Raw genomic sequence first — 20,391 nt, forward strand, 5'->3', positions numbered from 1 at the left:
AATAATCTGGTAACCATGAGTATATTTGGGAAATATTGGTAAGAGGTCAGGGTTTCAGTCAACCCCAAATGAATACCGTTCATTAAGTTTTGAACAAATGAACAATAGCTATATTACAAGTATGCCTGCAGACTAAATACTCAGCCACAGGAAAGTGCTGGCAAATGCACCTAACAGAACCAGAGGAAGAAAATGAACCACAGTAAGCAGTTCTATTTCCAGCTTCCTTGCAGATTTTATCTCCTTTTGTAGACTGAGCATGATACGGTTCTCTGCTTCCCAAGCCATCTGAAAGCTTTGTTAATGAGTATTAGTAAATAACTGTGTTTTCACAAACTGCCTACCAGCTCAGAATCAAAAAGTGCAATTATAGCTTATTCAGTTCAGAGCAGCTCTTTCATGAAGGATGTTGATTCAGCGCCTTGTTTTAGCAAGCCCTGTAAATACATCTTCAAAATTATCTCTCTGGGAGGGGGAAAAAAATCAATTTTAATTTTCTGCATGTTTACCCTGATGCAAATCAAACAGGCACAGTCTGCCCCTTCAGAGCCAGCCATGTTGTGCTGAACTCGTGATGCACAAGAGATTTCTTTCTTTAGTCAAGAGACAATGTGGTGACCATATTGATTACTCCTAACTATGTGCTGCGAGGGCACAACAACAATTCCTAGGTGTGTGGTTTTCATTTAAGTACTGAGATCCTGCTTTCTTAATCTGTAGACAAAATCCATCTTTACTAATCAAGGCTTAGTATCTATCTGCTGCTTAGTGCAACTGACTGAAACACTCTGGCTTGTATTCACAGCCTGGCACAGAAGCAGCTCATTGCGGTAATTAGCTTTAATTCATACACTACCACACATGCACTGTACTGCTGTAGAGAAGGCTCAGACTCAGAGCTGAACAACCATCAGCATCAAGACCCACCTAAAATGTACTAAGTACAATAGCTGCCTTACAATTGATCAGTGTTATCAGAAAGTGTCTCTCTAGCTGTCTCTTAGCCACTGCTTTCTAAACATAATATTGGTTGACTGGCCCTCTGCAATCCACCAGGCACTGAAGGTTGTAGTCATTAAGATCCTATAGGTGAGTAGGATTGTTAAGCCAAAAGTTTCCAGGCTGCACCAGGGCTGTCTGTGCACAGCCACAAAACACAAGCAGCACAGCAGAGAAAAAGGCACAACCCCCAGGGTATTCCCCTACTGGGTACAGCCACAGGGGCAAAACTAAACAAGCTGAAAGGAACATGACATCAGGCCTTGCTTTGGATTTGCTTTCAATTTTTTTTTTTTTTGTGGCATGAGTCAAGGTTAATGAAGATCTGATTGCAACTTACTTTTCTGTGATTTTTAAATAGAGGAATAATGAACATGCTTCTTTACAGTGACAGCCACTTTTCTCCCCCTCAGGTATCTTGAACTCACAGCCTGAGTCTCAGTTACTGCATGAAATCTACACAGAGGCTCGCCCAAACTTCAGGAGCAGACTAGTTCTGAGATTCTGCATAGTTGCCAGCTCTGACAGGGACAGTAAGACTTTGCTGGTGTAAATGGTATAAGAGAGTCTAAAAAATCCATCAATATATGCAGCGCAAGTGTAAGTTGAAGAATACTGCCCAAACAGGCAATATCTGATTTCAATTTCTGAAAATTAGAAAGGGCATACCAAAGATGCAGGAAGTCATACTCATTCCATCACTGCAGCCTTTTGCTCTGTGGAGCTGTGAACAGTTCCCAATAACAATTCCCAGTCAACAAAGAGGACTGAAATCTCTGACAACGACTTTCTTTTTCTACCGCTAGATATATATCTTCAAACACGACAAGTCAGCATTTTGGGGAGCATTCCTTTTATAGTATCTCATTTCCAGCCATTTCACATTTTTACAAACCACACTACTCATGACCTTGCAAAAATTGCTGCTGCTTAAAATGAGACTGGATGATCAAACACTGTAAATGCATCTAAAAATAAGAACTAGATGCAGATTAAATGAAGTGTGTATATGTGTGTATGTATATACACATATGTATAAACCCCAACAACTTAGTAAGTTTAAATGGGTTGTATCCTTATTAACATCTTCCCTTTTGCCTTCCAGGAAGGTCTCATTTGAGATTGAAATCGTGCGGTCCTTGCAGTCATGACACTGCATACAAAGTAGCTGCTCTTTTACTTCAGACAGAGGGAAATGCTTTAATAGCTGCCTCTCTGAATGACAGCACCTACCTGCCTGGCTAAACCATGCCCTTAGTCTTACGAGAAAAGCCACAACAAGACAGAAGGCTACTTACTAGTGTTCCATGGAGTCCAGGCAGGAGAATCAGAGGCTGAAATTCACTCTGATGAGAAGATTTAGCTCCCTGCAGCATTCAGACAGTTGGTCCCATTACGGCCATCGGGCGGCTGAGTTAAAGGGTGGCCGTGCACAAACATAAACAGCTTGTCAGCACAAGCCAAAGAGGCGGGCCTGCCCTGCCAGCCACAATGCGAGCCAATGATTAGCTCCTTCCTCGCATTCTGGGTGTTCAAGATACTGCGTTCCATTCTTAAGCAGGGGAACAAGAGAGACTGACTGGGAAGGGTTAAGACTTGACGGTTTACTGCTAGGCATTAACATGCTTAAGGTGGAAGGAAAAACAAAAATCAATAGATCACTTCAGGAAAAGCACGTATTTGCTGTGTATTCATACAATTACTTTTAGGGAGCCTGCAGGCATCTCCAATGCATTGTTTCTTTTAGGTCAATCAAATATACAACCAAACAAAAGACCTCTAAATTAAATTCAGTTCATATTCACTGTATAGAAGTTTCACTTGCAAAGTCTCTAAATTTAATTCTCTCCATCCTTTTTCTTATTCGCATCCTTCCTAATATGCGTTATCTGCTTTATTTGCTGACAGTGGCATTTCTCACTTCTCTGTCACAAATGTCTTACCCTGACCTTCTTGACCTGACCCCCCAACCTTTATTGATCCTCCTATGATGGCTTCTCTTTGCCTCCATCTTAACTGCTTGTTCTCTGGGTCCTGATCTCCTTGAAAGAGCAGAGTCACAACCGAGGCACCTTAGAGTAAGGTTCTGTGAGACAACCACGTTGATCTAGCCAGCTACTGCTGTCAAAAGTGGAGGTGTTAAGTCTCTCTTCTCTTCAGCACCACACTGTGCCCTCCTTGTACGTTCCCCCATCATTTAAGGAAAGGTAATGTAGCACGGAAGCAAATGCTTTTTTGTCAGTTTACTGATCTTAACACAGAGACAAAAGAGGTATTGCGTGGAGTGAATACTCCCTGAAATATAAGCTCCTTCTGATCTTGCCTCAGTCATCTATGTTCCCACCTGTCTGCCCAAGTTCCTCTCTCCTTTGTTGTTTGAATTGAATTGTTCCTAGTTAATTGAATACCCTGCTTACAGCTGCTGATCCCATTTCATCCCAGCTCTGTCCTACTTTCTTATGCCTCTAGTTTGGCTGTGAGGCCTGTCTGCCACCAAAATCTGTCTCATCAAGTGTTTTATAATAACTCCCTGCATAAATATCATGCTTTGTGCTTCAAGCTTCAGGCTCTTTGAGCTCTTTTTTGCTTTGGAAATAACTAAAATCCTCCTAAAAACCATACCATCTTTTTGGCTTTCATTGTTTTTCCTCTGACCTTTCTGATTAATTCTTTTCTCAGCATCTACTCCTCCCTCACTCACACTCCCAAAGGCACTCCACTTCTTGTTATAGTCTATCCAGCTTTTACTATTTGCTTGTGCAGGGTCCTGTACCACTTTATGTCAGTGATTTACGAGTATCCATTTCTATTTTTCAGCTTTCCGCTTTTCTCCAGTCCCATATTTCTCCCTGTGTTTTAGGTGTATTGTATTAAATGCCCTGACAGCTCCTAATTTTAAGATCTTTTTTTTTCTGGGGTCAAATTAAAGCAGTCCAATCACACTACATTCCGTGTAGTCTTGGCACAAGTCGTTTCTCTCCCCCTCAGCTTTGATAAAGGAGCTGAACTCCCAGCAGAAGCAGATGCTAGAGGTAGCACCTCGTTCAGATGGGCGGGCGTATCGCAGCTCTCCGGCTCCTGCTGACAGGCTGCATGAGAGTTCTGGCACAAAGCGCTGCATCGCAATGTGCTCTGGGCACGTTTGCAAGTTTTTCTTCACAGTGAGACGTACTAGGCACGTTCTTCAGTGACATCTCAGATTCTGATGCAATTGCACAGCTCCATCAGTTGCCATCCAGGTACATAACATGCACTGTATCTACTCTTGCCCAGATTTCTTACTCAGTCTGTGCTATCCACACCAACACCATTATTTTACCAGAGCTCTCTTCTAGTATTTTTAACATGTAAATCTCTGCCCAGGTCCACCGTGTGATCACAGTATACGATTACTTTAAATATTTTGATTATTGAGCCTGGACCTTATTCCCAATGCACCTGCATTGTTTTCCACAAAAAATTCAGCATCTGAGGTAATCTTTTATTCTAAACCAAAGCCGCATTGCCTGCACCTCCATGAAAGCCATGCTTTCATGTTCCGAGCTTCAAGGCCTTTTCAGAGTTTCTCCTTTCTTACTGATCCACTCCCACAGCTCCCTTCATCACAAGGCCTGGTTTTCAGTTTTCTTTCTTCCTTACAAAGCTCTCTTTTCTCACCTTGTCTTCTATGCAGAGAATGCCCTACTTCATCAAATCAAATTACCCAATTTTCTTTCTTTTCTACAATCTACATGTCACAAAATATAGAAATAATGTATCAGAGTGAGAGTAGAAGAAACAATGAATAGGTGAAAAGTCATTCCAGGAAGAGAGATGTTTCATCAGCGTATATAAAATATATGTGCTACAAATCTTCTACCATCAACTATATATTGCATGTTATGCACCTTACACTGATCAATTTTTTATGGAACAGGATAGGCATTGCATCTATTACAGGCATGAAAAGCCCTTGATGGATATGGATCAAGTGCCCAAACACTGTACATGAGATTGTGAAAAGACTGTTTGTAGATGCACAAGAGACAGCAAGTTAGCTATTGCATCTCTCATTCCCATGGAAATTTATTTTAGATGCTAATTCAGTGTAGCCACAAATAAAGAAACAACAGAGAGAGCAAGAATGAGCTGATTTAGAGGACTTTATTGAAAAGGCACACTTTAGACAAAGTCACTCTGGGTACAACTCCTGTGACTCCAGTCATAGCATTATGCCAAGGATGAAGCTGCCTCTTTGTCCTTAAGCCTTGTACGGCACGGGAAAATTGTTACCAGCACTGCCAAGAATACCAACCCAGGCACCAGCTAAGTGTGATGGCCAAGCTGAAGTAATGACTTACTTTTATCAAAAAGGTCTCATCCCCCTCTCTTTACCACCATTCCCAGCTGCACAGGCCTGCTCCTCTCTCCCAGGTATTGCAGGAGCAGTGTGAAGGCTCACAGACTAAATTTGTGTTGCTGGATATGTCTTTCAGACAGGTTAATGATCTGACTCAATATCCCTGCTGTGTTAAGCACCCGAAGTGCCAGTGGAGGGAAACAGTAAACACATGTGACTGAAGACAGAGAGGGAAAAAGGTGGAGACCAGAATCACCACTTTCTTTTTCATATGCAAAATATGGCTGTCATCTCAAGAAGCTACCATCTATTCTGGGGTGAAACTTAAAACCATGACCCCCAAACCCACACCTTTCTTAAACACAAGATCCCAAAAGCTGATAAGCCCCTTTCAACTCAGCATATTCTGTGATTCTATGATATGATTCAGCAGAACTTTGCCCACTCCCTCGGCTGCGGGCTTCATGGGGGACATTTTGACTCTGTCCCATTCATATTACCACCCATGCATCTGGCTTCTACTACTTATTGTTTGCTTTCCAAAAGCGGCTTTTTTTACCATTTTGTGGCCTCATCCCACCCTCACTCTGCCCTTTCTTCTCAAAACAAGCTCAGCCGGATGCTATTTTGCCTGTTCTTTGTATCTCCCTTTGGGGCCAACAAGGAACCTCAGGCTCCCTGACGCTCAGGGCTGACCAGTTTGTGTCTACATTGCTGCTGGGAGGAGACCTGCCCTGGTTCTCCGGCAGAAGCCACAGATGCTGCAGAATGGGCTGGAGTGAGATTTTTGTTGTGTTTTACTGGCCTGTTTTCAGTTATAAAGGGAGTTACAAGTTATTCCCAGAAAACACACAAGCTCAAACAATGGAAGACTTCAGATAGCGACAAAAGAAGTGAAGCTGAAATGTCTCATTTTCCTGTTAAAAAGAAAAACAAATGGCAGAAATGGGAAGGGAAAGAGATCGTATGCAGATGCACCACGCAAACATATGAGACTGCAGTCAGTGGGAACTTGGGCTTAGTCCCAGCTCAGACCATGTGCATTTTGAACTTTGAGCTCTTGGACCACTTCCTAATTGGAGAGCAAGTGACGCACTGTGGAACTATTTAACCCTTTGGTGCCTCCTGAGGTGTAGCAAATGCCAGAAGACTCTCTGGGGATGTGTCTAACCCCTGGAGGCCACACATACTATAGGGGCATACACATAGGACCTATCCCTATGCTCCAAATGGCTTAAGTGAAACAACTGCTGTCAGCACCTCTTTTCATGGGTCCCTACACAGAAAGGTCAAGCTTACAACTACTCCTTCCTGTCCTGCTGAACAATTGCTGGAATCACCCCCTAACGTGCCAGCTTTCCATCCAGAATCTGCCTGTCTTCAGGACAGAATAGTTCCTTATGCCTCATCAGTAATGCTATGCCAAGGATCAGATCAAACAGAGATACCTCCTGCAACTTAATAGTGTAAATAACACCACACTGAACCAAGAGACCTGCTTCTCTGCTTCACAGGAGTGGAAAAGCAGCAGAGTATTATCACATTGTAACTGTAACTAAAAATACAATTATAGCATTAGGAGCTGTGTGGAAAGAAACAAAGGTTATACAGCTGATGTATATCAACAGCTGTCATGACTATCACTGGTGTTCTAGTTAGATCTGCACTATGAAATCACTGTTAGTGATTTCATTTTTTATATCCCTTTGTAAAGTGATAATATTATGTCTTATCTATTTCACATAAGTTCTGTGTGGATACATTTACAGTTCTTTGAAGCTTTCATTGAAGACATTTCAGACATACAAACCATTTTTATTTTCACTATTGACTTAAGAAGTATATCCTTTGAAAGCAAATAAACAGGATAACTACTTTGGCAAGGTAAGGGTTTTTTTAAAATTTCCCACCACCTCAAAGGTCACTCATTCCAAACACAACACAAATACACGAATAAAAGGAGATGCACCTCCAAAAATACATGCACTGTGGGTAAAGATTAACTTTGGCACTATAGAGCACAGTAAACCTACATGTTTAAAGTCTGTCTAAGCAAGTTTTCTCCCTAGCTTCTTTGTGTCCCATTTCCTGGTGAGAGATATTTCACAGCCCTCAATTGCCACAGAGTTCAGAGGAGGCCTTTCAAGTACAAACTACTTTTTGCAATGCCCGTCATTCCCCATTCAGTTGTGCTCTACCTTATTTGCAGACCAATGGCTTAGATTCTCATTTCACCTGGAATTTGGTAGTCGGAGTTTTTGAGCCTTAAGGTTTTTCTAGACAGAACTGTGACAGCAAGGTAGCGAGAAGTATCAAAGCTACCTCTGAAATATCTGTCTAATGTATGTTTCTCCTGCTGTTAAAGTAGGGGAAAACTCAGTCAAGAAGAAAAGCAAATTAGCCTGTCTTGGGCACCATGCTGCCGTAACTGGCTTCTGTATCCAAGTTTGCTCTAAGCTTCCTTAAGCCTTGCTATACTACACTACAGGCATTTCTCAGTGAAATTCTGTGAATTAATCTAGACACAACATTTAAATTCCACTGTTGTTATGGGGTGATTCATGCCCTTGTAGAAGGGTTTTGCAAACAGTGCTGAAACACCCCTTATCTCTGATTAAGTTTAGAGTCCAAGAAAATATTTCAGAACGGCAAATGCTTTGGCTTTGGAGCAGACCTACATTCAATGTGCCAGGTATGCTGACAGAGAGAGCCAAAAAAGAGCCACAGACCCAGCGGCACACACATCCACCCTAAGTTCAAATTACAAGATGACTTGTCTCCAAGGAATGCTTTCCTATATAACAGTATAAAGATTTCCAGTGGTATCTTTGGAACTGACAAATTCCTTATTAGGTATGGCCTTTGCAATGGGGGCTTTGTCACAAAGAAAAAGGTATCGCCTCTCCAGTTTCTCAAACTTCTCTGTGGCCTATGTTCTTGCTCACACAGAAGAACTCAAGGGAAATATCCGAAAGAACTCTTTTGTGCAGACCTTGCTGTTACACAACAAACAGACAGCATTAATTAGAAGACTGCCTTCAAGATAGCTGTGGTTCCTGCTCCCATAAGAAACCCTATTCATCATGAACTCAGCAGTAAATATTCCACTTGTTTCCTTGGCACAGAACCAAATTCCTGCATCAACTAGAGCAAAGGATGCTCAGAGACCAAGAGGGATTTGCCCATCACAGGAAAAATGCTCAGATTAGCGATGCAGTGACCTTGGTTCAAAGAAAGCACTTTAATACATGCCTTCCTGTCAAGCATATGAGAACTCCTGCTGATTTCACTGTCACATCAATGAGGTCAGCCATGGATTTATCCAGGAACTAAAAGGAATTAACTCCCTTCACACATACACACCCCCTGAATAATGGCCAAAGTGGTCTGCGCCTAATGGTGCAGATGTGACTTGTCCCTCCCCTCTCTCCATGTGGATCAGGAGTTTCCCTCTCCTTGAATGAGACTACTGATGCATTTTATGCCTTCTTGCTGAATTTGAGGGAATGGGATACCAAGAAAACCGCTATAACCAACTTACTTCTACATTCTCTTTCTACCCAGCAAGCCTAGACAAAGTGTGCCAGTTACCAAGCCTGGGGAATCACCTAAATAATTAAACTGCTTGAAACTGCAGAGGCACAGCAAAGGTCAGAATCATTCATTTGGACAAAGAAATCCAAAGAAATAGTGGTGTGTCCTGTATAAGCCTTTAAGCAAACACAAGAGTCCAAATTTTCGGTATCCTCATATAACAGGCTAATAAGAGGAGTTTTAGTGAATTCCAGGTGCTCTCAAGTCAAGTTCCTCATGACTACTTACTCCCCTCAAAAAAACAGGGACATTTCCATTCACTAGTTCTCAAGCAAAGCTCTGTTATAAAGGTATTAAAGATACTACAAACATCAGCCATGCAGGAAAGCTCAATTAAACTATAAAAGTACTCTTGATCCAAGTAGCAAAAAGCCGAAACCTGTCATGTAATCAGAAGCAAACCACATCCAGGTCTGGATTTAATTATGCCATGCCATTTTACAGCAGCCTAAGAAAATGGAACTGGGGGTCAAAATAATCCTAGAATAACTCTTCAGTCAGTCACACATATAAGAACCTGGATAAGAATGGATAACAGACAACATCAGCAGACTGAGCATACAAAGGTTAATTAAAGGCAAGAACAACAGCAAAGAAGTCTGTGCAGAAATGGCTCACTTCAGAGTGATAGCATCTACCACAAAATTTCTGTATGGTCTACAAAATTCAAGCAAACCTACAAAACTAATGTGTTCTGAAAGGACGAAGTTCTGGCCAATACTGCTTACTGATTTGAAAAGAAATGGAATTCATGGAATGCTAAAACTCTTCAGAAATATATATCTTCTTATGAGTTCTACACATATTTAAAACAAATTCTCCATAAGAAAGTATTTATATGAGATTGTATGTTTATATAGCAACTGTAAATTACAGGGAGAAATCTATATAAGAACATACTTGTAATTAATATGAAAGTATAGAGGATATATCATTTAATTATTTATTTAATGTAAGTATAAAATCAACCAAAATATAATTTTTTTCAATTGAAAAAAAAAATCTAGATAGGTTTCTTGCAAATGTTAACTGGGGAGAAGGAACTTAAAGTCTTTTGAAATATTACCTAGCCAGAAAAACACTTGGAGATATTGTATATTCTAGCTCAAGCAAATAAATAAAAATGTATACGCAAAAGCAGGGTCAATGCTGCCCAAATTAGTAAGGGTTTTCTGAAAATACGTAGCATGAAATAAAATTATAATCCCTATAACCTGCATCCAGCATCACTATGGTACTTTTATAGTAATATAAGATCAGTTCCATGTTAGTCTGGAGTTTTTTTCCTATTTAACAGAGACTTAACGAAAAAAACCCACCACTTCTTCCTCATTCCTTGAGCAAGGATCCCTGATTCTGTTAAAACAGCCAGAGCTGCCCAACTGCAACACAGTGCTCCATCAGGCCCTTTGTGTTGACCAAGGCTACAACAGGGATTAAATTATAGCTCACACACTGATTCTATTTTGCATGCAAGGAACAAAATGCATGTGAGGTAATACTGCGTAGTACCCAGGGTCTGGAAGAACAGCAAGCCTTGAAACTCTGTGTGCATTCACTTGTGCTTTTCTGCATGCTTGTCAAGGTCAGCAATGTGGCTCATTTAAAGGAGGCTTCGTGCATTGAAAGGATTGTTGTTTGCTCTCGGTTGCTTTCTGACTCAAGCTGAGAGAGACCTCACAGAAGGAGGCAATGATTATTGCAATGTAATTGCCAAATTCAGTAATTGCTCAGATTCATACAGTTATTTTAAAGCTATATTTCCTGGTCATTTTATGGTTGGGTTAAAGACAGCAAAAACTACAAGTCAGCCAGAAGGAAGCTTATCTTGAATCCATCCCACTGGCATCCATAGATATGATGATACCTAGAACCAAACACATGCGACGCCCGTGATAGTCCAGACGATTCAAGAACACTGGTGTCCACAATACAGAATAGCAGGTCACGTGTTCTGAAAAGCAAATATTCTGCAGAGTCAAAAATCTTTTTAACTTGTGAATGAGGGGAAAAGTTAAACTTTCTCTGTAGTATTTCAAAAAATGAAACTGAAGATGGTCCAGTCTTTCTTCCTTTCACTTCCTTCCTCATCCACAGTAATTTCAGACTCTACAGCAAGTTCCAATATCACTTTTTAGAAGGGGAAGACCTGTGGGTCTGAGATATTTAATACCATCCTCAACAGAATAAATTACCATTCGGGGTGTTTTTCTAAGAAATCTTGTTACAGCTATACTTAGGAACCTCCTTGCTACGCAGAGGTTCTGAATGCCACAATGTTTGCCCAAAGCAGGATTTTGTTGTCAATTGTGCATGTTAATACATTAATGTATAAGCATGGTAATTTTATATTTCTCCATTAAGTGACTCTATCTCAGCTGTTAAGAGATTGACAGCCTCTACTGCCTAGCATGAAACTTTTCATGCTAGATGTCTGCCTCGTTAAAAAAAAATCAGCCAAAATAATTGAGCTATTTCTGAGAACAAGATTAGAAAAGATCAGATTGCTTTTCATGACAAAAATTCAGTTGTCTTTATTTGAGAACTATGAAAATCCTCAGCTTTTTAGTAGGAGCCTGGATACTAAACAATAGGGAGAGGCTTTAATCCAGACAATGACTTTTTTAACATCACATGAATATGTACATTAACCTCACTGTGACCCAATGCATACTCACTTGGGAGATGAATTTTTTTGAGATACAGGCAGCCTGCTTTCTGTCCTTTCCTAGTTTGTGTAGCATCCCTTAAATACAAGCCTTGCAACAGAGGAAGATATTAAACCACACACATCCAATCCAGTTCAATGAAAAATGATAGAATAAAATCACAAGGCACTGTAGAAAATTCTGGTATGAGGATAAGTATTGCCACAGGCAGCTCTCTCAGAAGACATTCTGTCTTATAAAAACTCTCCAGTATGAAATACTGCTGGCTTTATTGCATACTGTACAATTTCCTCACTGTTCCTTCCTAAATATGTTATGTTACAGCTATGTTAGCCAGCTCAAGACCTCACTGTGGTCAAGAAGTGTGCTTTGCAGGTGAGCAACAGTGGAAGGTCTTCGTCTAGATAAAGCCAGTGGAATCTATTAAGTGACTGATGCCAAGGGAACAGAACAAAGACACTGCCCTGTCATTGTATTCCTCCAAACTGGCTCTTAGTGCGATCATACTTTGGCTATAGCAAATAAAATGGCCAACAATTGTTAGCAGCAACAATTAAGCCATTCATTGTGTCTTTTGGAGAATGATGGATAGAGTTTCTTGTACCATCCTCACCCCAGCTGCACCCTTTGTAAATTCCTCCTTCATGGAAGTTGAGCAATTTGAGCATCTGTTCTGAATCAGTAGATAAACAAAGTGCTATGGACTATGGTATATACACATACCCACCAACAAATAGTCCTGTGAAGAGACAGCGACCCACTGACCTAGACAATTGCACTGCCAGTGTGATAGGCAACCCCATACCTACTTTTAATCCCCATAGCAGATAAAAGCAATCAGCTGAAGGGATCTCTTTATAAAGACACTCTATTAACGCCCTTATTTAGATAGTTCACCAGAAGCACAGATGATATAGTGATGATGTACCACTTCTTGCTCAGACAACACTCAAACTTTCCTCAGTGACAAACAGAGGGGAAGAATATTTACAGAAAAATGCTTTCCAGATGATAGGATCAGAGTAGTGTGGGGTCTCTGCTGCTCAAGGATCTCAGCTATGTTTTCTGAGCTCCATAAATCATAACATCAGCTCTGGTTTCTCCTAGGGTTAGCTGGCTGAGGATCAAGGAACATCAAAAAGACCTTTTTTCCTTCTGCTCTCCATAGCACTTGCACCCAGATGTGTCTTATCTTCCCTCACATCTTCAAGAATAAAACAAAGAAAAACCTTTCAGAAAACATTTTAAGGACAGAACCATTTTTAAAAAGCATTACTGTAAGCCAGTGGTGAGGGCTTTTGTTGCCACAAAAAGACAGACTCATACTTCCCAAGAAACAGAAGTGTTTTACATGGTGGTCCTCCCCTACACATATTCTGATACTGAACAACCTATGAACATTTATGGAAAAGAAGGAATTAACTGCAATTATTGTTTCAGTGCATGAACAATCAAGGTCAGAACCAAAGCAAATCATCACGTCTCCTGATAATTACAGTGAAAATAATGACTTATTTTCTCATCAATAATTATTGATTCCTAGAAGACCTCTGATGTCATAGCATGTTATTCATCATAAGCATTATACAATGGCATCTATGTTACAAGCTTCACTATGTTAACTCTCAACATGTTCTTAAAAACAAAAGAAAAGCTGAACAAATTCTCCATTTCTCATTTTAAAGCATACATTATTAATTTTATAGAGAAAAATCATACTTTGGCCATTCCACCTAGTAGGGACGCTGATGGTTGGAAGCCCATTAGGGGTAAAATTTTGCCATGGGAATATGCAGTATGAGTTGCATTCACTTTTAGGATGGCTGTGTCTTGGTCCAAGGTTAGTAAGTATATTGTCCTGGGAACTCCAAACATACTGAAATAATTTGGGTGTTAATTATCTAATTCTTTAATCAATTTTCAACCTCGTTGCTTTACTTTACATAGCAATTACCCTGATTTTTACACAGCAATTATTACTGACTAATTTAAAATGTAGGGCCACACATACTGTAAAAAAGCTGTGGCAACCTATGGATTTCAGGTATGCCAGTGGGGCGAACACTCAGAATGCCAAGGAAGTTGATGTCAACTTCCACTTTCAAAAACCTAGCCATGACATCCAGCAGGATCTACTCTGAATTCTGCCAAGATCAATTATTTCAGTGAACCTATTTCTGAATAAAAAAAGAAGCTGCTTCATTACAAGGTATTCAACAGAGGTAGCTCAGTATCAGTCTGAAAACTCCCTAAGTTCTTAAAAAGGGCCCTTGTGTGAGTGAATTCCCACTGAACTGAAGAATGGAGGGGGGGAAACAGAATAGGAAAGTATTTAACTTTTTTTCAATTGCTTCCCTAGATAGGTAAAGGAGACCCAAAAGTGCTGAAGCCTTTAAACTAAGACAACTCATGTTTCCAAAAGACAAACAAGCTTTAGTGATTTGGTTATTTCTGATTTAGTGTTTTTAAAATTAGGTCATTACTTTTCAGAATGCTTTGAAATAAATGAATGATGGGACAGGATTTCAGAAGGTTCTTAACAGTAATCCATAGCATTCCTGAGGATAAACTGTTTTGTCTTTGACCTTCTAGCTTATCCCTTTGGGAATCACTTTATTGTCTCATAAGAAAAGAGGTACCCATCTTAATATTCCTGACCTAATGAGTTTTGGAAAAGCCTTTCAAAGTACTAGCTAACCAGATTGATTTATTACTGTTTTATCCATCCAGATCAAGCTGGATTTATGATTAATTGCATGCTTGCAAATAATCTTTCAGATTTTTATTCATCATTCCCTGTATCGAAAAAAAAAATCAGTAGAGGTGTACAACAGCCCTTCATGTTTGTTAGCTTGCATTTGTGTAGATCCTTACAACTGTTCTATGGAAGGGACAACAATGACATTGTCAGAATAAATTTAAATTTAATTTTTAATATGTCACTGAAGTGATACAAGTTGTGGTGTCAATGCAAAAAGAGATATCACAAATCATATTTTCAAAATGAAATTTAAAAATCCCAGGAAATTCACGGTACAATATCTTTTCAACTGCGATTTGGCCCTCTGGGATCCTTCAGATTTTTTATTCCTGCATATACAACTAGGTTTATCACCTCAAAATAAAAATGGCTCTTAGAAATCATAGTGGTTTGTGTGATATACATTTCCAGAAAGACTAAATATTTCTTTTGGCTCAGATACGTTTATTACATTGCTCAGTTAAGTTATAGCTTGTATTCACACGCTAAAGCCTTGCTTCGTGAAAGATGATCTGAAAAGCATGCAAACTGAAAACACGAAATACCTTCAGCATGGAACAGTATTATAATGGGGCTTTGTGAACTAGAGAGTTCACTGATTTCAGATGGCAGTTTAGTCCTAGTTTATGAGTATAAAAACTGCTGTGTATCTTACACCATATCTTTCAAACAGAACATAGCAGAAAAGGTGATGTTAACAGATGTGACTGCTCCTGAAATCTACTTGTAAGATGGATAAGGAGCAGAGTGATGGAAAAAATTGATCTTATAGAAAATGCAGATGAAGATTCTCATCTGTGAGACACTCTCATCTCACCCACATTGTGATCCTCACTGTCCACCCCAAAGCACAGTGCATCGCCCATGAGTTAATTAGTGTGTGATGGTCATGTGTCATGCTGCTGCTGTTTCATGTCAATAATCAACACTGAAATTTAGATTCCGTAAATAATTAAAATGAAACATACTTCATTAAACTTAATAATGAATATTATTACCTTAGTAATTAAGATTTTCATGAATCTTATTAACTTAGTAATTGGCAATAGTGTCTTAACGATTTTAAGAGAAATCTCTGTTGGTGGTCCAGAAATATTTTGCAACTATAGTCATGTTTTGGTCAGTTGAGTTAATTTCAATTAATATACTTCATTAACTTAACACTAACAGCCTAAGGGAGATACTTCAAGTGAACCAGTAAGACAGCTTTAAAATAAGGTCACAGTAAGTGTATGTCATTCCCTAATTTTAATTACATGCAATTTCAAGCCCATGTCTAAGCAAAATCTGGTATCCTGAAGACCAATTCAGATAACACAGTACTGACATCTGTGTTCTGAATTCAGATAAAGAGCCAAACAAGAAAGGTAATAAGTGAGTGCAAAGAAGGTTTTGATTTATTTGTAATAGAGCTTGTAAGCAGTCTGGGGACAAGGACTACCTTCTGTTTCTGTACAATAACTAGCTCAGTAACAAAAAAAGATACTCTGAGATGCTACAGAAATAGCAAAGAGTAATAATAATATAAATGCAGAATAAAATGATAATGCCGTTGGTGCAAGGCAGAATTTCATATGAGGTACTCTGATGGATGTTTAATGAACTGCACTGAATCAATTTGACACTGCACAGTTCTTAGGAAACAACCAAGTCCTGTATAATTTGATTTAAAAGAAATTACCACGGCTGCAGTTATTTTTCTCAGATTTTTTCTTCAAACAAAGCTCACAGAAAACAGCAGCATTCCTATTTTTTTTTCTTTAACATTATCAGATGATTGAATAGATTGGGCCTACATGGGGTTTGTTATCTGAAAATCAAAATCCAAAACTCAGCCTAGGTATCTGAACTGTGTTAATTTACATTAATTGATGCCTCTGTTACCTTTTTATTCCTCAACTGGATAAGCATAATGTTGTTCTTCCAAACAGATTTTTACATCTTGGTAATTCTCAAACTGCAGAAATGTTTGTGTGAAAGCAGATAAAAATTTAAAGACAAGGGAAAGGAGAAAGGAAGGTAAGGAGGAGGGATTATTACTGTAAGATGTTTATGGGAATTTGTCCTTACCTAGTTCATTTGCCTCAGAATTCTTCTTGTAGGGAATTAGGAGAAAGGAGGAGTGATCACAGAATACTAATTGGAAAGAAAAGACCAACATGGATACGTAGCCTTTCCTATAACTACAGTAGAGAGAAGGTGATCATGGAATGCAGCATTCCCAGTTTTAAAGAGGAGAGGAGAGAGGAAACACTTCCTCTATAAGTAGAAATGAAGAACACTAAAACACAATTAGAAAAAGCTGCTTGCTTGAAGTAAGAGAAAAAACTTGGAGTGACAGAGAACTGCTGCCTTGAAAGGGAAGGAAAAAAGGAAAGAAATAGTGGAAAAAACTATTTTCATTTTCAGCAACTTGGTAAGGCATCTTGGTAAGTAACAATGGATTTGGCACTATTAAATCTAAATATTTAAAGCTTTGCAGGGGTTATCCATGTTGGCAGCTCACCCTGTGCTTAGCCAGAAGAATATTGAAAATTCTCTTGAACTGTGGCCAGTTGCAAACCGGCTGAACAAACTGGTCTGGTGCCATTACTGGTGTACCCCTTCCTACTCTCCAGGAGAGGTCAACCACAAGGTGAACAGGTTTGTTCCCTGATCAGTCATGCACGCTGCCTGGCTTTCCTACAGGCCAAGGTAAAGCATCAGGCAGTTTCACACCTCCCAGAAATATTTATGCAGCAGGGCTGAAACCAACGAGGCAGCCTATCAGTGTCACTGATCTGTTACCAGAGGTAAAGGTATCTGAGAATCTGACACACCAGCGAGCACGGGAATGCTCACACCTCAGTGCCTTCAGAGAAAGTTACAAAGCATCGATGCATGTAATAGCAAATGAGATTTCAGCTCAGGGCTGCAGCACCAAGAACTGCAGGGGATCGTTTAGTATGCAGTGAGCATATGCCTAAAAAGTCAGTGCACATGCAGTCAGAATTTCAGCATCCTGCGCACATCAATGAACTTTGCTTAAGCTTCATCAGGATCCATTTACATTCTGGATAAGAGATTTGGGAGGAAAACTGGTATACGATATAAAGAGCAAAATTAAAGGCCAAAATCTTCTTTTTGGGATATCTGTCAGGAAGATGTCTAGCAGATTTTAAATAAAACACCTCTGAAATTTTCCATCCATGTCCCAAATCTTCCCAGAAGAACTTCTGAAATTATTCAGGTCACACATGAATAATTTCTCTATATTTTAGAGACTTAGGCAGGGGCTTTCAATGTATAATCCAAACAAGGAGGGGATTAACTGTCTTCAGCTGAAAGCCTGCCAGATGACTACCCTTCTCCACGCACATGGCATTTGATGTCTGCCATTTTAATATTTTGACATTTTTGTGAGAGACATTGTCCTGAAAGGTCAGCACTTGTCTCAGCAGCTGGCTGGTTGCCACTCAGACTTGGGAAGCTTAGCTCCACAGCTGTCATCAAAAATGGTCATTTTCACAGCTAAGTTTCAGAGAAGCTATGAATTTACATCTACAAAGGGAAAAAGGAGATAAGAGGAAGGAAAAGGAAGCTTCAAAATCAGCTTTTACTTTGCTACAGTGAAGACAGGCATTTATACATATACATCTGTAAGATGAGGCTGAAGTATTTCAAAAGCAGCTTATAAACACAACGGAGTCATCAAATACCTGTGTTACAGCAGCATTATCAAGGGGGTTATACCATGAATATGTTTAACCCTCTACTGCAGCAAACAACACACATATCGTCTCCCTCGTCACTTAATGGCAGTCACCTGTTAACTGTGAAAATGACATTTTCACACGGCTCATGAAAAGCTGACAGTACCAACTGTCCCCAAGAAATAACAAAACCTGTAAATAAAGCAAGAAACATGACATAGCAACAGAAACAAACTGGCTACAGCCTGCACTTCTTGTTCAATTATCTGACATTTATACTTGGTACTGATCACAGGCTGTTTTCAAGAAGCAGATTTCATTCACAGCCATAAACTGGATAGGACAATAGCAATACAGAAGCTTTGAATTAGAAAGGTAACTAAAAACCAACGTACTGCTTCTTCAGTGCTATGAGACCAAAACCACACTGACAAGTATCAATTTTCTCCCTTACAGTATCACCACAACACTGAGAAACCTTCAGCTCCACTGCTTCCCAACCACCTTACTATCCTGTCCTGATGCCACTGTAGCAGATAAAGATCGTTTCATGTATAGACAGAGTGAGATGGGTGAAAAACATGCATGGCTCACCGTGCTATGTTCATTGTTCTTATCAGGTCAGATGCAGACTTACTGGTGCCCCTTATGATGACTATTTGTTTGCGCTTCTGATAATAAGGTACTGTTGAGTTTCTTAATGAGAAGTCCGGGTCTGCATTTACGGATTTTTAAAAAAAAGATTCCAGGTGAAAAATACCATGGAAAATTTTTCTTCTATCTGCTCACAAACTGTCTATTACTGCTGAAGTATCTTTCCTGCTGTATATCTAACACTATCTAATCTAAGCAGAAAAACATCTCACTATGAGTACCTCCTGCATTTCCTGGACTTCTTCCCTCACAGACAAAATGGCAAGCAGACATCCCCAGAATCAACAAACACAACTGCAAACTGTTTACTATGGAAAGCTTTCATGCATCCCTTTCCCTCAGCAGCTTTTCCACTGAAAGCCAGTGCAATACTGCAGAGAAGCTATCCCTGTCAGAATGTTTTTAGCTGCTTTTCCAAGCAGAAGACTAAGGTAGAAACCTTAATTAGCAATCTGAAAGCACCACACAGGCAAGGAATACTTACATTTGCAACTGTGTTTGTGATATTTGCGCACTGATCCAGCGACTGGTGATTACAAAGAGGAGAAAGAGCTTTTTAGGCTGCCTTTCAAGTCTTGCAGCAGTGAAATGAAGGCTGCTATCTGAAAGCTACTCATTTTCTATATGCTGTGCTCTACTTGCTTCCCATGTGCATACAACACAGCTGCCAGATTTAATAACCATGTCAGTCTGCTTTCCCAAGAAAGCAGCAGAGAGATGACAGGATGAAGTAGCCAGCGCGTTAATCTGTAGTTATGGCTGCACTAAGCCTTGAATGAATGTCACAGTTTTATTGCCCTTGAAAAAAAAAAACAAATAAAACAAATCAACGCTGTTTGTGAAAAAAAAAATAAGTGCAAAAGGATTTCAGAAATGTTAATCCATTCTTGCCTCAGTGATATTAAAGTACATTAAAGATATTTCACCTCTTTTTTTCCCTGCCCAGTTAACAAGTCCTAGGACTTGAGGGGGTTTTTTTTCCTTAGAGAATGCATTTTTCCTAGCAGTATATACTTGCACCCCAAAAGAACAAAGCCATTAACTGACAAATTAGTTGAGCTTCCCTTCTCTCCTGTTTCTGTCGGCAAGGAAGCATTTCCATACCTGTTTGCTGACTTCTTTCAGGGGGAAAAAAAAAAGTTAATAAAAAAGAGGGGAAATTCTCTTTTACCATTTAAATTCTCCCACGCACAATGGTTCCCAGAGCACTGGACTTTAGTATCTGCTGTGGTCAGTTCACTGCCAAGGTGAAGCATCGCCGTACCTCCAGCTGTAAAAGCAGTTCCACGCGAGGCAAGGGCGGCCAGACTTTACATGACAGGAGAAGGTGCGACTCATGCAGTCAAAAACAACAAACTAAAAACAAACCCAGAAACGCTCGGCTGAATCTGCAACAGAGCAGGGATGCCGCAGAGGTCATATGACATCTGTGCGCGTCTCTTTCTCTCTCTCATTTATATTCCTTTCACTTCCCTTGGAGGCACCTTCTCAGCAGGGAGTGGTTTCTGTGGAAACTACGGACAGTCGGTTTTCCCCTCGGAGAAACTGTTACTATGGTAACCTTACATAATGTATATGGCCTAGATTCTTTTTAAAAATAATCTAACCCTGAAATTCTCATTATAAAATTAGAGCTGATTTGTCTGGGGGGCAGGAAATACAGTTATTTAAAAATTGCATTAG

The 20,391-nt window shown here is 39.8% G+C and overlaps 1 protein-coding gene across 8 annotated transcripts in view; it reads right to left on the reverse strand.

The window, feature by feature from the left end:
* Window positions 1–20,391, reverse strand: part of TRIM2 (tripartite motif containing 2) — a 120,036-nt gene that overhangs the window by 74,610 nt on the left and 25,035 nt on the right. For 2 of the 8 annotated variants that reach the window (XM_066186124.1, XM_066186116.1), the window contains exon 1: window positions 2,298–2,393. The exons of 3 other annotated variants lie outside the window; for them this stretch is intronic. The gene's annotated coding sequence lies outside the window, so the exon portion shown is untranslated. Of the gene's footprint in view, window positions 1–2,297; window positions 2,394–19,192; window positions 19,273–19,879; window positions 20,062–20,391 lie in introns of those variants that run through there. 3 more of the 8 variants (XM_066186113.1, XM_066186120.1, XM_066186117.1) reach the window with 3 other exon arrangements.

This window comes from Chamaea fasciata, unplaced genomic scaffold (assembly GCF_029207755.1).
Source record: "Chamaea fasciata isolate MVZ Bird 193981 ecotype frontalis unplaced genomic scaffold, bChaFas1.0.hap1 SCAF_6, whole genome shotgun sequence".
NCBI classification, from domain to species: domain Eukaryota; kingdom Metazoa; phylum Chordata; class Aves; order Passeriformes; family Sylviidae; genus Chamaea; species Chamaea fasciata.